General features: G+C 34.5%; 1 protein-coding gene and 1 long non-coding RNA gene across 4 annotated transcripts in view; one reads left to right on the top strand and one right to left on the bottom strand.

The window, feature by feature from the left end:
• The window catches only part of ABHD2 (abhydrolase domain containing 2, acylglycerol lipase), a 116,766-nt gene that overhangs the window by 43,909 nt on the left and 50,569 nt on the right, over window positions 1–22,288 (bottom strand). The window lies entirely within an intron of this gene.
• The window catches only part of LOC141521495 (uncharacterized), a 59,860-nt gene continuing 44,748 nt past the window's right edge, over window positions 7,177–22,288 (top strand). Inside the window, exon 1 of the long non-coding RNA XR_012477954.1 lies at window positions 7,177–7,330. This is a non-coding gene — a long non-coding RNA (uncharacterized LOC141521495). The remainder of the gene's footprint in view (window positions 7,331–22,288) is intronic.

The raw sequence follows: 22,288 nt of genomic DNA on the forward strand, positions 1-22,288 counted from the left end.
AAAAACTGGAAATGGAATAGCCATTTATGATTTGGGGAATAGTTGAACAAACTGTGTCAAAAGAATGTAACAGAAAAAGAAATGATGAATAGAAAGAATTTAGAGAAACAAAACAATTGTTAAACTGAAGATGCCTGAGGCAGTGGTTAGAGCACTAATCTGGGATGAGCAGATATATAGTCTAGCCCGTGCTTTGCTATGGAATGGTATGTTAACCTTGTAGAAACCACTTACAACTTTTTGTATTTCTGTTTCCTCATCTGCAAAATGAGATAATCAATATTTTACTTTAGTCAGGAAAGTTCTCTGAACATAAAAAGGGCTTAATAAATATTTTAGTTTAATTGAAAGGAAAGTAACACCACCAATTTCTTAGTTCAAGGAGAGGTACTTCACAAAACACTAGGTAATGATATTTAACAATAATAAAGTAAAAAAAAACCCTCAAATTGACACTTGGTTATAATTCCAAGAATCCCACTACTTGTGGTTTCCCCTAATCCCCCCATCTTCTACTTCCCCAAATCCACAAAACACTAGTTAGTGCTGGGCAAGGTTTTTTGGTTTGTTTTTCTCCTTCAGAAAATGATCAAAGGATATTAATGTTGGGGCAATGGAAGCTACAGTGACTCAGAGAAAAGACACACCCCACTGACTCATTCAGTAAGAATATTCAGATTCTTAGGGGGTAAAATAAAAGAATAATTATCCTGGGTAAAACAAAGATGGCTAATAAAATTTTAAAAAATAAAACAAAAAAGGAAACCATGCATATATTAAAGAAATAATTAGGAAGGTATAATGGACCCAAGAACCAAAGCAAGTAATTCTTCCAATCCTAATACAATCTGAGTCTCCTATACCACACTATATTCTAGTTGTTGCTAGACTAGGGTGAGGACAAAGAAGAGAAACATGGCCATGACTTTATTGTTAACCCTGTTACTCTGTAAAAAACTACTGATGATATGTCAAGAGACTCTATTGTCTCAAAAGCTCAGCTGTGTTTTATCTGACTTATGTGGCAACAGGTTTCTGGGTATAGGGGCTCAAGAAAACATAAATATTCAGTTCTTTTGGGCAAAAAGTCAATTTGCTAATTATAAATTTTAAAATTATGGAAATGTAAGGTAACAAAATGGAAAGGTCTTAACAGTATTTCTGTAATACTCTAAGAAAAAAATCTTATTTGCTTATACTTTTATACATTATGAGAGCAAAGTGGATTTTGGATGATCTAGAAACAATTACTACCCTTTTCACTCCCTCTTTTTATTATCAGAGCACTCATCATATTAAAGGAATGCTTTTTTAAAAAAAAAATGTTTCCAGAACCAGCTTAATGGAGCCACTATAAACTTAATGATTAATATATCTCGAATTTAGAGTTAAAACTCTTTGAATGACAAAATAATCATTTAGAGTTTAGACTCATAAAGAGTTCAGTAATCATAAATCATATAAATTTGAATCATAAAGTAAAATGACTAAAAAAATAAATACATTAGAATTTATATATTAAAACAAGTGTTGTGGATATTTCAAGATTCAGCTTGGGATGTTGTTTATTCTAGCAAGAGGCCATTCATTGCCTGAAACATTTTTAACTAATGAATTAAATTTTTTTCCAATTAAATGAAAAGATGGTTTTCAATATTAATTTTTTCTAAAATTATGAGGTCCACATTTTCTTTCCTTTTTCTCTCTGCCCCCCCCAAGCAGCATATTATCTGATATGGGTTATACATGTACAATCATATTAAATGTATTTCTATATCAGTCATTTTGTGAAAGAAGAATCAGAACAAAATGGAACAAGAAAGAAAAAAACATTTAAAAAAGTGAAAAGAGTAAGCTTTGATCTGCATTTGGACCCCACATCTCTGGATGTGGATGGCATTTTCCCTCATAAGTCTTATGGAAATGCCTTTGGTTATTGTATTCTTGAGAAGAGCTAAGCTATTTCTATCCATAATTGATCATCATACAATGTTGCTACTGCTGTATACAATGTTTTTCTGGTTCTATTCTTATCACTCAACATCAGTTCATACAAATCTTTCCAGGTTTTTCTGAAATCTGCCTGCTCATGATTTCTTATAGAACAACCACATACCACAACTTGTTCAGCCATTCAAATGACTTAAGTGTACCCAATTTTTAATTCTTTGCCACCACAAAAAGAACTGTTATATTTTTGAACATGTGAGTTTTTTTTCTCTCTTTTTTTGATCTCCTTAGGATACAAATCTAGTACTGTATATTGCTGGATCAAAGGGTATGTGCCCAATTTTACTGCCCTTTGGGCATAGTTGCAAATTATTCTTCAGAATGGTTGGATCAATTCATAACTCCTCCAATAGTGTGTGTCCCAGTTTTCCCACTTCCTTTCCAACATTGATCATTTGAAACACTTTTTAGACCCTCACCTTTGGAAGTGCTTATAGGTTCTGAGGCACATTCTTTTGAACATCATCAACAGTGTTAAGTTGCTACCTTTTGAAAGTGTACTTGGTTTTTGAAAATAGTAAAAAGTAATTTTATGAGATAGGGAGGTGGTCAAACTAGGCAATAACTACTTTTGTTTAAAAAAAATGAATCATTACAAAGGTACAAGGACTAATTTTCTTAGCTGACTTACAGAATGGTTCCAAGGCAGTTTCAAAAGTCCCTAAAACTCTGGAACAATGACAACATTGGAAGAATAAATGTAAACTTCAAAGAAAGGTATTTGCAAGAACAATATTCATTTGTATTAATAAATTCTGATATCTCATTAAGAATAAATCTCATAATTTTATAGTCACAGTTTCTATTAGGCATGACATCATTCACTGTTATTAACTTAGGTGGGGTTATATTTTTTTAACACACAAAGAAAGTAATGAGCTATTTTATGTATATATATATATGTGTGTGTGTATATATATATGTATATACCCCACAGCTGAGAAAACAGCTTAGGGGAAATGAGAATAAGGGGATGAATGGTCTGCACTGATCAAGATTTTCTTCCTATTGCTCTCTCTCTCTCCCTCTCTCCCTCGGCCCTGGCATTTGTGTGCTGTAGGCAATGTTTGAAAAGTGAGCCCCCAATGTGTTACAGGCCACTGAAGGCTTTGAACCATCTCTATAAAACATGACTTGACTTAACACAAAGTATCTTCATGCTCTGGAGATCTTGCAATAAAATTCATAATAATAAAAATAAATTTTAAAAATATCCCTTGTTTGTGGCCCCCTGTATTTTATGCCTTGGGTCTAATCCCTCTCTCCCACCCACCTCCCAGCTAGATATAATCTTCTCTTCTTTTGATCTCCAAAACACTCTGTTCTTTTTTATCACACTTAAATATTCTACCTTGTTATAGTTATATATAAATGTCTTTTCAAATTTACCATTATCTAAGCTCCCTAAGAGACTTTTATTTCTGCTGGACTATGTATTACATAGTACCCACATTATACATGGTAGGTTTTTGACTCGGGAACATGCTAAGGAACAATAACAATAAATAACAAATGCTATAAAATTGCATCAAAAAGAATTTGGAAGTGTCAAACAGATCCATTCTCATTTTAGGAGACTAGATTTTAACCATCCTAGTTATCCACAAAGTACTTTGAAATCATGGATAATAGGTACTCTGCATAGTATATATATTTATATATATATATATATGTATAGCACAGTAGACTTCATATGAAAAATGAAATATCACTGTATGTGTAAAAAGAAAAGTCCTTATCAAATAAAGTTGAAATTCTGAGTCAGTTGAATATGGGCACAAAGCACAAACAAGAACTCATTAACACTGCACAATTTCTCAAACTAGACAGAAGAAACAGATATGGTTCCAAATCCTGTTGACCAAAAAAGAAAATAATTTTTTCTCTGTGACTTTTTCTAATTTGTGATGGGACAAGGAAGCTTGATTTGAAAACCAAGATTTTAAAATTTTTAAGAAACCAGAAAAGGCAGTTCAAATTCAACTGCCTATTTAAAAAACTCCCATTAGACTATCAAGTTTTACATACCTTAATGACTTCTCTCTGAAGAAAGGTCAAGAAGGGAAAAAAAATAATCCAGATTCATCACAAAGAGTGAATATAAATATAGTAGCAAACTAAAAGACCCTCAGAAATAAAATTTAAAACCCTAAAAATTAAATAAAAGGCAAAAGGGAACCACCCACCCACAAGGTTTTCAGGTTAAACTTGAAATTCTGACATTAAACCAGGTATTCATATACATTTCTTGAAGGCAGAACAGAACCAACTGGGATATGAGACAGAATGGACCTCAGGTATTTTCTCCACTGTATCTTGCAAAGAGTCAATAGGTATTTGATAATTAGTTAAGACTTTGCTCTTAGGATCATGGCCTTTCTCATTTACTTCTCTCCAACACCCCTACTTTCTTAATGGTCTTACCAGCAAGACAGAAAGTCAGTTTTACTACAGAGTTAAAAAAATACACTGCCAAGGCACTTGTAACTTATAACAATCCAGTCTTTATCAAACTTCAAGCAGCTTATCTCATTAGCTAGGCTCTTGACAACAGGATTCCATGATAATGTTTCACTCCCTGCTTTAGCCTGCAGGCACAAATACTTAGATTATTCAGTCCTATCCTTTGCTGACATCTGGATTCATCATTCTGTTCATGTTCTATAGCGGGTATATCCTATCCTAAAATTTACTCAGTCCCTCTTTATTAAATCCTGAAATAAGACACTTTATTATATATTTACCCAGGTTCTTTGAATTTGGACAAATTTCTCTCACCAGGTACTCTTTTGCCTTCAAAGATTTTTTTCTTGGCTGACTTGCACCTGGTTGGCCAATGGGTTCTGTTATTGATATATACCAGAGGGATGAAAAATCATCTTTTTTTATCAACTAATTTTTTATCAACTATTTTTCTTTATCCCTTCCCCCGGCTCCCTCTATCAGGTCACCAACTACCAGTGTGAAACAAACTTACATATATGGGGGCCTCAACAACATCTTGAACCCCCCTGGCATAGACATCTTGATTTTTTTTGTGCGTGCATCAGATCAGAGCACATTCTATTGCACAATATTTATGCGTAATATGTGTGTAAAGGATGGGAATCAAGAAAGGAAATTGTGGGTTTTAAGATATCTTTGATATCTAAAATGTCGACCTGTTAAATTGTTTTCTTTTTTATATTCTGGATTCTGAAATGGGACTTTGCCCTGCTGCAATTTTCTACTGCAATAATATACATAGAAAAGAAGAGAATTTTGGTCAACTGTGCCATAGCTGTATTGTAACTCATTTTCAACATCTGTAACTTTCTATCAGGAGTTTTAAAGTTAGAAGTAGTTAACATTTATGTGGTATGCTCTCATAACATTCATATGTATTTATTATTATTATTTCCATTTTGCAGATGAGGAAACTGAAAGGTTGAGAGATTAAATTACTTGTTCATGGTTTAAAAGTAAGTATAGGAGGAAGAATTTGAAGTCTAGTTTCTTCTGAAACTAAATTTTAGCGTTTTTACCTTCTTTATCCTTACATTTCCATTTAGCCCAACCCTGTCATCATGTTATAGGTGAAAAAACAAAAACCCAAAGAGGTTAGAGACCCAAAGCCATACAACTAATTGGTGGCAGAACTGGGATAAGGTCCTTGGGCTCCCAGTCCATAGCTATTTCCATCATACTATGCTGGGAATCATTCTAAACTTTTTTTTTTCCTCCAACATAATATTGATGGATAGAAGATAGCTATGAATAGATATTATGAACTGAAAGGGGAACTGAAAGATCATGAAGTCTTTTATTTTATAGATGATTAAGTAGTAAAGCTTGAAGTCACATCTTGAGTTATGTAGCAGAGTGAGGCTTAAGACTAATTAGGTCCACCCTTTAAAAATCTTCTAAGTAACATTTTTAGATTAGAAACTATGGAGTTGACTTTCAGGTTATATATGAACAACTTATTCATACCCCCCCCCCCTTTTATGGGGCAATGAGGTTAAGTGACTTGCTCAAGGTCACACAGTAGTATCAAGTGTCTGAGGTCAGATTGATCTCAGTGCTCTTATCCACTGTGCCACCTAGCAGCTGCAATCATATTCTTTTTACCAATATATGGCCATAGGATTGAAAAAAGAAAATCATAAAGTCATGTAGAATAGAGACTGAATGTGAAGCAAGAACTTCAAAGGTTTATCATCAGTTTAGAATTTACTGCATTGTTAAATAGAGTGTACTGTCTATCTAAATCAAACTTGCAGGAGATTCCCCCCTGCCCCAGCTATAAATTGAGCCAGTAACAGTTATTATTTCACAGGAATAAGAATTATATGACATGACATAAGGGTTTCACTGAAATCTCTCCATGTCAAGAAAACATAAGAAATGTCATATTGGCTTATTTACAATTCAGTATTTTGTCTCTGATAAGTGACAATGAGAGGTATACAGTGATTAATAGCTTCAATAAAAATTAATTTTTTTAATCAAGACTATCTGATAGTAATGGAAATCTTAATGTATTTTAGTTTTAATGGTAAACTTTGTAGCTTAAAAAAAGCTTCAGAGACCAGTATTTATTTATTTTTTCCATAAGATTAAGATCTTCAGGAGCTGGAGCTTATTCACCATTTGCTGGCTGCCAACCAGAGATATTTCAGTTACTTTCCCTTTGAAACTATTTCAAATGTTGATTTGCTTAATGAGGACCAACTATCCCAAAGTCAAATGCTAGAAAAGGGGAGAGGAGGATAAAGAAATAGACAACCCATTAAATGGTATGTGTATGTGTGTATGTGTGTTTTCAGAAGTCAGTGTATTAATCATAGCAAGTGGTGAAATTACAAAAGTAAACCTTCATTTTTATTTCTGCCCCACCCAAATATATTCAAATTCTTCATGCTTTAGAGAGGAAATGTGACTTAGACATAAATATGAAAAAAACTTTTAAAGGGGTGTAGCATAGCACAGAAAAAAAATTATCCCAGATTCTCTTAATTTGAGAAGTAACCCACAGCACATCTCTAGCTAGCCACCTGGAGCATCTTAAACCTTTACACTCAGAACTCATGCATCTGATGACATAGGAATAATTTTCCTACAGGATTTGTGGTCATTGTGATTTCATAGTAGCACACTAAATTTTTTTAGTGTTTTCACTAGACAAAAACCACTTGTCTAACATGACAAGAAGCCAGGAAACCCTGGATGTAATCCTACCTTGATGTGTGAACTGGGTAAGCCAGACAATTCATTTACCCTCTCTGTTCCTGAGTTTCCCTTTTGTGAAAACATGTTACTGAGAGAACACAGCAAAGAGGTGGGTATATGGGGAGTGGACAGGACACATGCTTTAGGTAAGACTGTGATGATCACCTCCCTACCCCAAAAGAACTCTTCTCATGACTTCCATGCTTTACCATAAAGTTTGCATCCCCCTTTTTCCTCAAAGAGCTCATTCTTAAAAGCTGGCAAACAACTTATTTTCTTGGCCATAATGCTCAAATGTTGTAAAGCATTCATTAATGTGTGCGGGATAAGAGAAATGGCTTTCATTCGTTTCACTACTTTTCAGGGGACTTGTTTGCTTTAACAGGGATAGGCATTCAGTAAAAAAGGCAAAAATTTCAGTCCTATTAGGAATGTTATCTTTTCACCAAGAAAAATAGATATTAGAAGACTTTTGTTCCTATAATGGAATTTATTAGCCTTAAGATAATGACCCTGAAGTGACTAACAAAGAGATTAAAATAAGATCACAGGATTAAGAGCTAGAAAGGACCTTCACCTTAAAGATCATCCCGTGTCAAATGGTTTCATTTTTGGATGGAGAGAGATTTGATTTGCCTATGGTCACAAAGAATAAGGGGCAAAATTCAAATCTAAATAGTCTCTTTCCACTACACTTTGACAGAGAATTTGGCAGACCAAATGAATATACAAAAAGAAAGTCCTGTCCACTCCCTATTCAAAAACCTTTGAACTTCTTATTCCTCCATATATTCTCTCATATTATCCCATTTCTCTCAGTCATCACAAATCCTTATCTGGCATTGTTAATTCTCTAAGAAAATAAGTGAGTGGTGTCTTTCTGCGAGTAAGGACTATCAGCAATAAATGTTATCAATATAATGATAGGCTACAAGTTCACTTTTGTATTTTGAAATGTGATCAATTCTTTTCTATTAAGTTATGCTATGAGCTTTCAATACCAATCTCATAACTACAGCTAGATGGTTTTAATTCATATGAGAATGTAATTAGGTGTTTCTTTTCAGAGACGGAAGAATCTACATTGGATTTTTCTCTTCCCATTCAATATGGCTTTAGTCCCATCCCCAAAAGCCCTCTTCTCAGAGGCTGAATTTAGTTACAAATCACTGATTTTATAGAAAGAGCACTTTTAATAAGGCAGGTAGCTCCAAGTGTTTCTGGTTATCATTTAGAGATGGAAGAAGGTGAGGGAATCTCAAGTGGTGACGAGTTCTGATATACTTAGGCTTATGATGGGGCTGTGCACTAGGACAAAGAGGAAAACTGAGAATGCCAGATTTAATAAACTTACACGACTGCTTCCTTTTAGGGGTTGCTATGCACTTCATACTTTATACAACTTATCACATAGACTCTAGAGGTAAGAGGAGCTACTGATAAGGAAATGATGGATTTCTTATGGCAAGTATGTTCAGAATTAAACATTTCAGGTCTACTGCCACAATATAAGCAAAGTGCTCAGCTTTGCAGAATGTCTTAAAAGGATAATCAGAGTTATCCTTTGAAAAATAGCATTTTTCTTCACTGAATGCACAGATATCCTTGTAGTTATGACATTATAATGTCATTGCTCTTGCTAGATGCTGGACTAAGGTCCTTCTGTTCTTAAATTACAAGATTATGCATGGGGAAATTCCACTACAGAGAAGTCCTTTCTTTGACTAAAGAGACAAAGATAGATCAAGGAAACTAAGTGAAATCCACCTTTCCTAATATAACCTGAGTCTTGAAACATAAGCACTGGGCAAAACCTGTTCATATATAGGGCCTGTATTATTCTTATTCTTATTCTTATTCTTATTATTATTATTATTATCTGTCTATATTTTTAATTATAAATGTTAAAAAAAAACAGAACAGCCATATGATTTATTTTAGAGATGTAGCTTAATTAAATTAAAATGCTATCTCAAAACAAGAGAAACCATAATTCTATAATGTTAAAGTTAAGGAAAGAAACTTAATTTAACCAGGTCACCCAAGGTTTAAACTTCGTATGAAGTGAATTAGTTAAATCTCCAAGATCAACATATCAAAACCTAAATTTAGTGAAGTTTCATTACAAAGAACTTCAGTATTTCAAGGACTCAATTTGAGTGCCTATCAAATAATACCCCTATGGGTTGTACAAGAGATACTACTATTATATATATATATATATATATATATATATATATATATATATATATATATATATATGTGTGTGTGTGTGTGTGTGTGTGTGTGTGTATGTTTACGAATACATGCACACAGACACATATGTATATAAACATATATATGTATTTTATACACATATTAAACATATCTACATATTTATTTATAGTACTAGATAAGGTTGTATAGAGGGAGGGACAGGATGAGTTTGAATGAATTATAAGGCTAGACAAATAAGACTGGAAAAGCAGAATTAAGCAAAATCAGATTATGAAAGATGTTTGAATTTTTGAAATGGAAGTTTTTATTTTTATCCTACAGATATTTCTGAGAAACTGAAAAAAAGCAGTGGTAGGTTCAGAATATTGCTGTAGTGTGTATGTTTGAAGGGTTAACAAATTCAGAAAAAAAATATATATATACATATAATATATATGTATATATATATATATATATATATATATATATATATATATATATATATACTACAACTGATCTGTGATCTCACTGATGTAGGCACTATTTACCAACATTACTCACATGATATCTCCTCCTGCCTAATTCCTGATTTACTGGGGTCCCAATCAGTGTGCTAATGGCCTCCCTGGCCTTTTCTTCCTTTTTAAAAAAAATTTTGAAAGGCAATGGGGTTAAGTGACTTGCCCAAGATCACACAGCTAGGTAATTATTAAGTATCTGAAGTCAAATTTGAACTTAGGTCCTCCTAACTCCAGGGCTGGTGTTCTATTCACTGTGCCAACTAGCTGTCTGACCTTTTCTTGACCTTACACAAACATACCAGGGAAACATGTAGGCTTTCTACTGGTGATCCTTCACTCTCACTATGTTTCTTTGATGACAACCTTTGTACCCCTTCTTTTTTTTGTAATTCTTGTTTGGGTACCATGGACATTATGACTTATGGCTTCTAAGTCATAGAACACACACACACACACACACACAAAACCCTAGGAGGAACTCACAGTCTCTGAGCTATACATAGGATAAATTGGAAATCATCAACAAAAGGCAAGCAAGAGAATGAAGGATTGGAAAAGGTTTCTGGTAGAAACTAGGACTTTAGGTGGATCTTGAAGGAAAGAAACCAGGAAAGTCAGGAGATAGAGATGAGGAGGGAGACTGCTCTATGCATGGAGGTGGGGGGGGTGGAGGGGGGGCCACCAAGGAAAATAGCTGAATTTAGGGGTCAGAGTATCTTGTTTGGGAACAACAAGGACACTGGTGTCACTGGATCAAAATAAACATGGGGATGGGTAGAGAGATGTAAGGTATTTGAAGACTGGAAAGATCCAAGATCTTTGAATACCCCCCCCAAAAGGGGGAGTTCCTTGTAATATATACATTTAGTTTTATGAATTTAAAAATATTCTGAATAGGTTTTATCAAACAGTCAAGAAGGTTGGGGGAGGGCAGGAGTCATGAACAAAAAAGGAGAAAAAATCATTTGGAACAACTTTCTGGAAAAGGATTAAGTCTTAAGCTGTAATTTAAAAGAAAGCTAACCTGCTAACTTCTAAGAGGAACACAGAACCAAGGAATGGAAACAAGCTTCAACTAATGATTTCAACTGATGGTGCTATGGTTTACTCTGCTGAAAGAGAATAGCTTTCCTATGGAATTCAAACAAAATTTTGGAAATTTTAGCAGGGCTCTATCTTTATTCCAATGTGAAGAAGCAACTGATTATGAACCAATTATACATTTGTAACATATACTGTATACATTCAAAACCATACAGGATGCAAAATCTTTCTAATTTAAACTTTTGTTAAGATATCTTGTATTTTTTCTTCAAGGTGAATAAATATTAGAAGTCTTAATGACCATTTATTTGATGCTCTCAAATTCCAGAATCCTTTCTGCTTGGAATGGAACTTCTAAGGGTATAAATTACATAACTACAGGACACCCAACTGTATGTAATTTGGTTGAATGGCTTCTATGAGTAGGTAGTCAAGGCAGATGAGGTTATTACTTAAGAAGAGCAAGTTCTCCCACCAGGGTACAGTATTAGAATAGCAAGTTCTCTCTGATTGAATATATACACTAGAGATCCTAAAGAAACTTCCTGTATTCCACTAATTTCCTATCTTGAAGTACAAAGGTTAGAATAGCCTGATAATAATATAACACTATCATATTATGATTTGCTTTTAAATGTACTCAGTTAGGACTCATATCATGTTCTGATTGTAAATGATATTAAACTCAATAAAATATGACTCCTAAAACACTCACTTTTAACTCTAAATCACCTTCCCACCCATTCAATGGAATTCCACAAATATTTGCTGAGTGTCAGCTCTATACCAGAGAAGGCTAAGACAAAGGCTAGGTAAAGAAAAACAAAAATGAAAATACTCTTTCCCTTCCTAGAGTTTACAATCTACATTTACTGGAAAGACTGAAGCCTAGCAATATGAAAGTCTAAGTCTTTTCCTTTAGCATCTTACAAAGAAGTTTAGAAGAAGCTTTTATTTTATGGGTAATGGGGGGCATGTAAAGGTTTGGGGGTGTGGAACAACATGGTGAAATTAGCCTTCTAGGGCAGGGTTTAATCTGGTGGATAAAATTTGGGAGCAAAGTTATTAAATTTGGTTTGTGAATGCTAAGTTTCAGGAAATGTGAAAAATGTCCAGACTCTAACTGTATTTTTCAGCATAACACCTCAAGGATCACAGAACTAGAGCTGCAAGGGCCCTTAGAGATCATATAGTCAACTTTCTGTCTTTACAGGTGAAAAAACAAATTTGGGAAGTTGAAGGAACTTGGTCCATGATGAGCAAGCTATGAGCTGAGACTTAAATCTATCATTTTTAATCTCTCTGAACCTAAATAGCCTCCTCTGTAAAACCAGGGACTTTGAAGAGATAACATTTAAACTCACTTCCAGGTCTAAAGTTCTATGAGTAATATAAACATTGAGTATTTTAAGATTTCCTAGAAAGTAGGATTTTAGATGGGCCTTCAAGGATTTAGAATATACATAAAAAGCCTGTACAAGAAAAAGCAGCCATGAAGTAGGCCAGTTCATCTGGAGGGGAGATTTAATAAATACTCACTGAATTATTTTTCTTGCTAAAAAAAAAAATAAAAACAGCAACAGATATTTATGATTGGAGAATCAAAGCTTTCTTTATAACCCAAGTGTGTATTTGAAGTTGAAAGAGGTGGGGGTGGGGGGTAGACAAGAAGATTATACTGGGTCAACAGGCGTGGCACCACTTAGATTTAACAAACCTTGGTGAAGCTCTTCATTCCATGTTAATGACTGATCACAAGCTTTATAGTGATCTGGTTGGAAACAGCACACCAGGATGTAGCCTCCCAATGAATCAGATCCATAAGTAAACACTACTTAAATGTCAGACACAACCAGTTTAGGAAGTTTGTGATATTACCATCCAACAGTGACAATGATGCTTAGCCTTCTGAAGTGAAACTATTGAATTAACATTTAAAAAAATATGGCATAATGGATAGATTTTGCTGAGTCTCACTGATCTCCTCCTAATGAGGTAATAAATGGTAGCTGAATTCAATCACTGATATTTGGAAGAAAGGGTGTTCTGGTGCTACATATTTCACATTTTTAAATTACTATCTCAAAAGGAAAATTTCTAAGGCTATTTAAGAAGCCCCCAAGCCCTTCCCTAATGACCCCTATAACTAGACATTGACATATACACTGACTTGGAAGAATGATCTAGTATCTTTAGCAGCAATTGACTCATTTTCATTTTATGCCATAACACTATGGGTAGACAGTTCTGGCTGCTACTTTTAATCAAAGACTTTTTTTCCTTAGCTCTTCCCTTTCTCTCTTGGTAAAGTCATCTGCTCCCATGGTTGAAAAGGATCAGTTCTATGTTCTATAGATGACTGACAAATATATCTATATTTTTATTTCTATTATCATTTATAGTGTAACATTTAAAAAGTTTGAGATGCATGATTTCTGGGAAATTTAATCATGCTGACATTTTAATAAAAGAGATCAGTGGCACTCTTGAATGCCAAAGACCCCTCAGGGTGGTAGGATCACTATTTAGATGCCCTTGGAAGAGCAGATGTTCCTGAGGGTGGCTAACTTGCTTATCAATTAATGAGACAATGAGAGGTAGATTATATTCCATTGAGGGTCTTGAGAGGACAGGACTTAGACCATCCAAAGTCTTGATCAAAAAGTCTTATTAATTTCCCTATCACCTGTTTGACAAAAGGGAGAAGTCATGTTTTCTCAGTCTTGTCTGAGTAAACACAACGAGAAGGAATTTATAAATTTGCCTAGACTTACTTAGAAATTCTATTATTGCCTGATTAAATCTTAGCCTGGGTATGTCTTTGCCTAGGGGAAGTACAAAAGGGAAAAAACCTTGGTCTTGATTCAACAATTAGTTATTAAAACAAGAAACAATCATTTATCCCAATATCTACAATAAATATCTATCTCCCAGATTTCTTTATTGCTTTGGTGTTATATTTCCAACTACCTAACATTCAATTTGTCCAAAAGCAAAATTATTAGATTCCTTCCAAAATCTTTTCATCCTCTTAACTATTTCTGTTGATGGTTGTTATCACTCTCTAAGATGCCTATGCTTTTTTTTAGTTTTTTTTTGAAAGGCAAATGGGGTTAAGTGGCTTGCCCAAAGCCACACAGCTAGGTAATTATTAAGTGTCTGAGACTGGATTTGAACCCAGGTACTCCTGACTCCAAGGCCGGTGGCTTTATCCACTACGCCACCTAGCCGCCCCATGCCTATGCTTTTAAAAGTGTGAAATGACTTATTTTTCTGCTTCATCCTCCACACCCAATCAGTTGTCTTATTTGGTTAATTTTATATCTACAATTTCTCTCCCATCTCTCATTTCCTCCCCACTCACATCATTAGCATCAGATGAGAGGATAGACATCCCTACTTATCTTTTTTTTTTAAGCCTCTTAACTGGCCTTCCTGCTTCCAATCTCTCCCTAATTGATCCTTAATACAAATGCCAAAATAATCTTCCTTATGTCTGACAATGCCACTCCTTACTCACAAACATTCAGTGGCTCTGAGCATACTGCTTATAGGGGAAAACAAACTGCTAGGTTTGGCATTGAGGGTCATCTACAATATAGCTCTTTCTTTTCTGGCTTATTTCATTCACAGTAGTCCCTTCCATGAGCTTGACATTCCAGCTAAACTGGCTATTCAGTGATCTTATCCTACATTATCCCTTCTCTGGGAATTCCCAAAAACTACTTGCCTCCTTCTGGTCTCCCATCTTTTCCTCTATACTAAAATATATTTTTATCTTTACTTGTAGAAATACCCTCAGTGCCAGTTCAAGAAGCTACCTCATCTATGAAGCCTTTCATTTACCCCTCCCCATTTCCCCTGCTTTGAAGTAATTTCTCCCTCCTCAAATTTTATCAGAGAACTTTGTCTAGATTTATTTTGTCCTTTTATTATATTCTATTGTGTCTCATTTTGTTGTTGCTCAGTTGTGTCTGACTCTTTTCGAACCCATTTGGAGTTTTCTTGACAAAGATACTAGATTGGTTTGCCAGTTCCTTCTCCAGTTCATTTAATATATGAGGAGGAGACTGAAGCAAACTGGATTAAGTGACTTGCCCAGAGTTACACATTTAGTGTCTAAAATCAGATTTGAACTCAGGCCTTCCTGACTCCAATTCAGGTCTTCTATCTACTTCACTGCCTAGTTGCCCACTGTGTAGTATACTTCTGTGTATATTTCATTAAATTATAAACAACTTTAGGGCAGAGCCTATACTTTTTTTATTTTGTTATCTCCAGTATTTACCACAGTACCTTCTCCATAGCAGGGACTTAATATATTTTCACTAAAATAGAAATGTAAAATCCTAGCAAAGACTCTTTTTGAGTTGCTATTCATTTTATCAAACAATGTAAAACTCATATCATCGACAAAATAAATTCATACAGAATCAAAGCTTTCCACAACCATAACAACCACTAAAAGGAAGGCCCTAAAAGACAGACACATTTCCCCACAACTCAAGGGAAATGTGCCTTCCTGATATAAATATTACAATGTGAAATCAATTCTGATTGTAAGCTTGGTCATTGAACAGTCTTCTGTTTTATATCATGGATATTTCCTCTTAAAAGAGTCTACCTTTATATAATCAGACTGCTTTCATGATTCAGTTTTACCATACTCCTATAAAGACAATAAAAATTAGAATCAGTTCTTAATTAGCCCTCTAATCTTCTTAATATAGTGGCAGAGATAATCCAAAAAATAAGTGATCCAAAAAGAATTTCTATATATTTTTTAATATAACTAGTTTATCCTTATAATTCAAAGGATAAATTAATTGCATTTTGCTAAGGCTTAATATTACAGTAAGTTTGTATTCCATGAGTGTAAACCATGCAACAATAAACAGCAAAGGGCAACCTAGACACTTTTTCTGTTTCATTTTTTTAAAATTTTATTTATTTAAGACAATGAGGTTAAGAGTGACTTGCCCAAGGCTACACAGCTAGGCAATAATTAAGTGTCTGAGGTCACATTTGAACTCAGGTCCTCCTGATTCCAGAGCTGGTGCTCTATCCATTGCACCACCTAGCTTCCCCCCAACCTAGACACTTTAAATGGCAAGGGATAGCAGAATTGTGATCAAAGAGAAACTAGTCTGGGGCTACAAATTGGACATAAACAATTTACAGAAAAGGTATTCCATATGTAGCTGAGTATTGATTATACTTGGAATTGTTATGACCCTCTGTAAAAGAACCGAGAGTTTAAGTTCAGTTTTGAGTAAATGGGAGAATGGGAGAAAAGACTGCTCTGGTCTCAGTAAGAATGCCAACTCTCTTGGAAAAGGAATAATTTCACTCTTGGCTTTGTATGCTCAGAACCTAGCACAATGCTTTGTATTTGCTGGGAACATATTTTAATAATAAATATTTATCAATGGCACATTAATTATATATATAAATTACATTAAGTAGTTTATTGACTTGTATTCTAAAGAATACTCTGTAAGTATTTGTCAAGAATTTGATTTCGTCAAAAAGAACTAAAAAGGAAGTTGGAGATTATTCCTTAAAAAAAAATGGATTTTAATGTAGGAAAGGTCTTTAGGGGATATCCAGCTGAATTTTCCTCTTCCTCTCCCTGCCATTAGACAGTTGAAAAAACTGATAACTACAGTAGATTAAGTAGCTCACCCAAAGTCTTATAGAGCCAGGATTTTAATCCAGAGCAATCCAGAAACTAAAAAGATCTCTCTAGATTGGGAGCTAATATTCACTTGTCTGTGCTGTGATACTATGGGTAGGGAAGGGTATCAGAATTAGAAAAGTTTATCTGTTTGTTTTTAAAAGTAAAAGAATTCTGAATTTTAGGACATTACTATGGTTTATGGTAAACTTCAGAGGTTAATTAAATGAACAATAAATTGGTAACAAAAGTTTTGAGACTGAATTTATTTTTTTTTAAATAGTGGGAATACTGAAGCAAAAAAGGTACTTTCTTTATCTGCATTAAGTAAGAGGCAATATTTAACAATACAGACCAAAACTTTTATATCTTTTGGTATTAGGAAAGGTATGCACTCATGAATAAACTTACTGGTATGAGTACTGATAAATTGGCAGTTTACTTAGGTTTGTCACAGTGATTTGACACAACAGATCTCAGAGATGGTGTTACTATTAAGCAATTTTCTCTTCTTTCTGGCTTGGCTGGCCTATTGAACTGGCTATATGATACAGTAGATAAAACAAGTAAGCATGATCCAAAAAAAAAGAGTTATGTCAAATTGTAGGTAAAATAATCTGAATACAACAATAAGCATATACTTATTTAACAATCTTTCCATAAACAAAGGATAAGAAAAGAGGTGGGACCTGTGATTTTCATTCTCTGAGGTAAGAAAACACCCTTTAGCATAACAAATGATATTTGCTGATGTCAAAACCTAAGAGAGAAAAAGAGATAAGCATCTGGGACCAGAAATCCAGCTAACACCTTGATTAGTTTTACTTCCAATTTGGAATTTTTGTTTCCTATTTGGAACTCCTATAAATTCCTATGGTAATGAAACCACCCTATTTTCTTAATAAGAATATTTAAAAGATATGTATATGTGAATATGTTTGTATGTGTATATGTTTATATGTATGTATGTTACCAGTAGCACTCAATAGAGAATACATGACACCATAAAGAGATGACTTCAGGGCAGGGCTCCAGTTCAGAGTACTGGATTTTGGGTCAGAAAACTGGGGTTCAAATCTTAGCTCTGCTCCCTGTGTGATCTCTGGTAAGTCAACCAAACTCAGCTCAGTTTCTTAACATAAAAAAGGGATCCAATACAACTTATACGGCTGACCTCACAGTTTTGTTGTAAGGATCAAATAAGAATAATTTATAAGTTTGCAAGTTGCATAGTAAATAATTATAAAATTACATAGTAAAGTGCCATGACATAAGTATGTTATCTTTTCTCATATCACAATACTATCAATGAAGATTTCCAACCAAGCAAGTCCTTGAGGTTTAGGGGCCATGTAATCACATTGCTGTTTCCTAGAGCGCTTCATCAATGTTTAATATTTTACTGCAAATGTCCAAGTAAATATTTATACAGAACCCAAAAAAACATGAAACCAGTTCAAAGAAAAATGAGAGTTGGGGCAATTACTATGCAACTAGAAAAGGATAAAGTCTTAGTGTTCAGCTTGAATGACAATAAATCAAAGAGGGAAGGGAGGATTTTTCCAAAAACAATCTAGTTTGGAATGTCCCTGAATTTGATAAACCAAAGTAGAAAGATGACCCAGTTTGAACACTCCCTTTGTGTCCTATAAAGTGTACATCCTCAGACTAGAGATGAGCAAAGACAGTACATGAGATAGGAAGCCTGGCTCTTGAGGGCAAGGTCAAACAGAAAAAAAGTGATCCTGCTGTTACAGGACAGTTAATAGGAGATAAAAGAGAGGCAGGGAGGAGGTGATGACTGGAACAAGAAATGCAAGCTAGCTTACTCTGCCTTAACAGACACAATAAGGATATAAATTTGTAGGAAAGACATTTCTGATCAATATACATAGTCAAATATGTACCAGACAGGCAACATTGTTTGGCAAGAATGAAATATGAAGGTTAATTAACACCAGAGAATCATATTTCAAAAGACTTATACAGAGCTTGAGAATTTTAAGAGAAAGAAAAAATGGACAAAACAATATGGAAAGGTAAATAGTCTAAATCTAAGGTTTTTCTGTCATTCCATTACTATACAGGAGTTAGTAACAGGCCTAATGAAAAAGGAAAATAAAAAGCTCAGGGATGGTTGCATGGCATATTATACCTGCCATTACCACCTGATCCTGAGGCACTCCTCCTGGAGGCCCTCCCACAAGTGTCAGATTATCTGTTAGGTTCACAGGTAACAATAACATCCAACGTTTCTCATTAACACAGCCAGCAGCTGCTCTCAAGAAGGAACCAATTACATTTTTATCTCCTAGTGAGAGATGATCACAAAAATAGGTTAACTGTTAGGTTGATCAGGAGAGTTCTGCCAGGGTTCTCAATTTTTTTTTTTGATCAAATGAAAATACATACATGATCCTAAGCTTTTGAACTTTCCACCCAGTTTTCCCAAGTGTCCTCATCTACAGCTGAGCTTCAATTTAGGCAAATCAATTGCTCTTCTCCTGTATGTGCTTTGTCTTCTCTCACCCAAACCATCCCTCATGCCATTTTCCTGGGCAGCTTGCAGCACTATGTCATATTCAACTTCCCATACTAGCACTAGAAAATCTTGTCTATGTGATACAATCTGTACCTGTGAAAGAAATTTTTAAAAAGTGTTTATTTATTGTGTTTATTTCTTTCTCAACTTTTTCTAATGTATTCAATAATTTAACCTAATGTGTCTTTTCCCTTTGCAGACAGGGTTGACCTAAACAAAAGGGTGAATTAAAAAGAGGTCATATTTGTCATATTTTTTTTTAAATAGGCTCCCTTAAAAGCTTCAGTTATGGCTTTACTTTCACCATTTTAATTTACTCTAAGATATCTGTAAGTATTAGTAAATATTGGGCAAGTCCTTTACTCAATGACCTAAAGTACACCTGGTACTTTATCTAGGGGGTCTCTCAGAGCCTCCCAAAGCTAGGGTATAGATTTCAAATGGTCTGTGAACTTGAAACTTTTCATTATTTTTTGTTAACGTTATTTCAACATAATTGGTTTGGGGTTTTTTTTTTTTTAGGTTTTTGCAAGGCAGTGGGGTTAAGTGGCTTGCCCAAGGCCACACAACTAGGTAATTATTAAGTGTCTGAGGTAAGATTTGAACTCAGGTACTCCTGACTCCAGGGCCAGTGTTCTACCTACTGTGCCAACTAGCCACCCCTGGTTTTGGTTTTTTTTGAGTAATGTATTATTATATTTTGCTTTATGCTTTTAAAAACACTGTGCTAAGACAGGGCCCATAGGCTTTACTAGATGGCCAAAGGGGTCTATGATTTAAAAAAGGTAAAACCTCTTAAGACAATAAATTGCAGAGCAGGTGCTGATCTTCATTAATTGAAGGGATTTCCTTCTCAGGAGTGTCTTATACCAATGAACTCAAAGGTTAGGTCTAAAATATGGAGTCATTCCAATCACAGTGTTCTGCATAGCCCCATCCTCCTACTCTCTGCCATTTTTTTCCTTCAGATTAGGGGACTGAGAAAGATTCTGAAGTGACAGCTTTGTGGGACTATGACCATATCTGCCTTTCTGTGGCATTCCTATCAATAGATACATTTTCTTTTGTTTCAGTTACATTTCTAGAATAAACTTCTTCAAGGTTGGCATGACTGGACACTTCCTGGGGTGTGACATTCACTCTTCTATTTTTTTTGGACAACTTTCTCCTTTCTGTATTTTGGAAAGAAAGAGGGAGTAAGGGAATGGGAAGAAGAAAACCCTGTTTCTCCATAGCCAGCTTTGTGCTACTGTTCTCCCCCTTTCAAGATATCTTATCTCCTACCCCTTCAGTTGATAAAATTCCTTGAAAGAGTTATATCCATATATGAATCTATACATATATGTGTGTATGTATGTATGTACAAAGTCAATTTTCTTACCATTCTCTTCTCCATCCTCGGCAATGATGCTGGTTTCTCACACCACCATTAAGCCCTGAAACCACTCCCTACAAGGTGAAATGGACTCTTTTCAACCCTTGACTTCAAGGCAGGGTGTAATAATGTAAAGAGCACATATGACATTTGGGATGGGAAATTTATTGTGGCTTAGTCATTTCAGTTGTAGTCCACTCTCCATTTGGGTTTTCTTGGCAGAGATACTATAGTGGTTTGCCATTTCCCTCTCTAGCTCATTTTATAGATGAAGAAACTGAGGCAAAAAGGATTAAATGACTTGTCTTGAGTCATATCACTTGTAAATGTGTGATGTCAGATTTGAACTCAGGAAGATGAGTCTTCCTGACTCCAAGCCTGGTACTCTATCCACTGTTATCTAGTTGCTCCTGGAGTCAGAAGACCTGGGCTTAAATCCCAAGACAAAACTGGAAGGCCAGAAGGCTAAAGATACAAAGGATAGGAAAAACAGTCTCTATCCTCAATATTCTAATGGGTGTGTAAATAATAATAATAATAATAATAATAATAATAATAATAATAATAAATTAATAATAATAGTAATGCATGTTTATGTAGTCCTTTAAGATCTACAAAATATTTTCTACAGATTATCTCATTTGATCTTCACAACACCCCTGTGCTCTTATTAGACAGTTTATAGATAATTAAACTGATCAGCTGCTAAATGTCAGATTCAGAATTTGAATGAAAGTTTCTGGGTCTGGATGATGAATGCCACTTAAATATTAGGTTGAACTTTTAAGATTTTTTTCTTTTTTCTACTTAATAGTACTTTATTTTTCCAATTATATGTAAAGAGTTTTCAACATTCATTTTTATAAGATTTTAAGTTCCAAATTTTTCTCTCTCCTTACCCTCCCTCTGCTCTAAGTGAGCAAGCAATCTGATATAGATCATATATGTACAATCACAGTAAATATATTTCCACATTAGTTTTATTGTGAAAGAAGAATGAGAAAAAAGGGAAAAATTGTAAGAAAAACAAAAAAATAAAAACAAGTGAAAATAGTATGCTCTGTATTGCATTCAAGACTCTGTCTGGTTGTGGATGCATTTTCCATAATGGGTCTTTTGGAATTGTCTTGGATCACTGTATGACTGAGGAGAGCTGAAGCTAGTATGGATGATCATTTCACAATGTTGCTTTTACTGTGTACAGTGTTCTCCTGGTTCTGCTCATTTCACTCAGCTTTTCCAGGTTTTTCCTGAAATTGTTATAGCATAATAGTGTTCCATCCATATACCATAACTTATTCATTCATTCCCCAAATGTTGGCCATTTCCTCAGTTTCCAATTTTTTGCCATCAGAAAAAAAGCTGCTATAAATATTTTTGTGCATATGTGTCCTTTTCCTTTTTTAATTATCTCTTTGGGACACACACTTAGTAGTGGTACTGCTAGATTTGAAGTGTATTGTGCAGGGTTTTTTTTTCAGGTTTTTTTATAGTCCTTTGAGCATAGTTCCAAATTGCTCTCCAGAATTGGTTGCATCAGGTTCACAACTCCATCAACAATGCATTAGTGTTCCAATTTTCTCCCATCTTTTTTGTTCCAATTTTCTCCCATCTTCTTCAACATTTATAATTTTCCTTTCCTGTAATATTAACTACTCTGATAGGGATGAAATGGTACTTCAGAATTATTTTAATTTGCATTTTTCTAATCC

The sequence above is a fragment of the Macrotis lagotis genome, chromosome 4 (genome assembly GCF_037893015.1).
Source record: "Macrotis lagotis isolate mMagLag1 chromosome 4, bilby.v1.9.chrom.fasta, whole genome shotgun sequence".
In the NCBI taxonomy this organism is placed as follows: Eukaryota; Metazoa; Chordata; class Mammalia; order Peramelemorphia; family Peramelidae; genus Macrotis; species Macrotis lagotis.